This window comes from Acinonyx jubatus, chromosome X, assembly GCF_027475565.1.
Source record: "Acinonyx jubatus isolate Ajub_Pintada_27869175 chromosome X, VMU_Ajub_asm_v1.0, whole genome shotgun sequence".
Taxonomy (NCBI): Eukaryota; Metazoa; Chordata; class Mammalia; order Carnivora; family Felidae; genus Acinonyx; species Acinonyx jubatus.
Window position 1 is genome coordinate 36,273,221 of NC_069389.1, and position 1,123 is coordinate 36,274,343.

At 39.3% G+C, this 1,123-nt stretch overlaps 1 non-coding gene across 1 annotated transcript; it reads left to right on the plus strand.

The window, feature by feature from the left end:
- The first annotated feature begins 813 nt into the window (after positions 1–813).
- On the plus strand, positions 814–920 carry LOC113597597 (U6 spliceosomal RNA). The gene has a single exon (XR_003418382.1). It is a non-coding gene; the product is annotated as a U6 spliceosomal RNA (small nuclear RNA).
- Positions 921–1,123: the final 203 nt, after the last annotated feature.

Genomic DNA, 1,123 nt, shown 5'->3' on the forward strand with positions numbered 1-1,123 from the left:
ATTTTTGCTGTGTGAGAATGTGAACTGATGATCTTCTGGGCTTTCTAAAGATACCGGAGCTATGGATGTTAACTAGCTACAGAAGCCCAGAAAACATCTATCCCTTGTGATTTCCCGTATGATGGAGACTTTGCCTGTTTCTTCCATGCTCAATTCTGGTTATCTTAAGGAATCTGTTGTGGCTTCAGCCACAGCTGGACTACAATGCCTTCCCCTCTTCACCTGCTTTTGCTGGAATGGTGGGAGCAGTTTTCTGTGTTGGAGACCAGATGCCTTTTCTTGTAGAAATGCTCAATTACAGTTGGACCAGAACCCTTAGTGCAGTGTAATCCTTCAGATACGTTGTGGGTTAAAGAGGCATGCAACTCTGCTTTTGCGTGGGAATCTAAACAACCTTTCATGACATTGCTTCTAGGGGAAAATGCAGTTTGAGTTCCAAATAATTGCCTTATAAACAAACACATTCAGTGCCTGTGTTGGGAACTGCCTGTTCTGTGAGCTAAGAAGTTAGTTGTTTTTTACAAAGTGGATTTTCCCCTTCTGTCCTTAGGTCAGCCACGCTTTTCTGAATCATGGGTTGTGTGTTTTACATCAATTAAAATAATTTTCTCTGAAATTATACTAGAACACCTGTTCATTCATCCATCAATGTGTCTATCCACTTCTTTGAACAGTATGCTCATTTTTAATGTGCTATTGATATAGTATTTATTAAAGTCTTTCTACTTTTTACTATTCTTGTACCTGCTAAGGATTTTTGTTGGCATTGAGTGTATGTAGTTTTCATGCACGAAAGCTAAATGGAAAGTTTCAGTACTCGCTTTGGCAGCACAGATACTAAAATTGGAACGATGCAGAGAAGATTAGCATGGCCCCTGAGCAAGGATGACATACGAATTTGTGAAGCGTTCCAGATTTTCCAGATGTGTAAGTAGAACTTTTGTTAAATCAAAAAAAGAAAAAAGAAGAAAGAAAGTTTCATTGGTCTATACGATTCTCTGCTATATGCTAAGGTCTTCCAGGGCAGGACTAAGTCAGTCTCCTTTGCACCCTTTTTGCTGAAGAAGTCTTTTCTTGCACTGAACTGAAACACCATAGTTCTGACCCGTTTTGAAATACATTA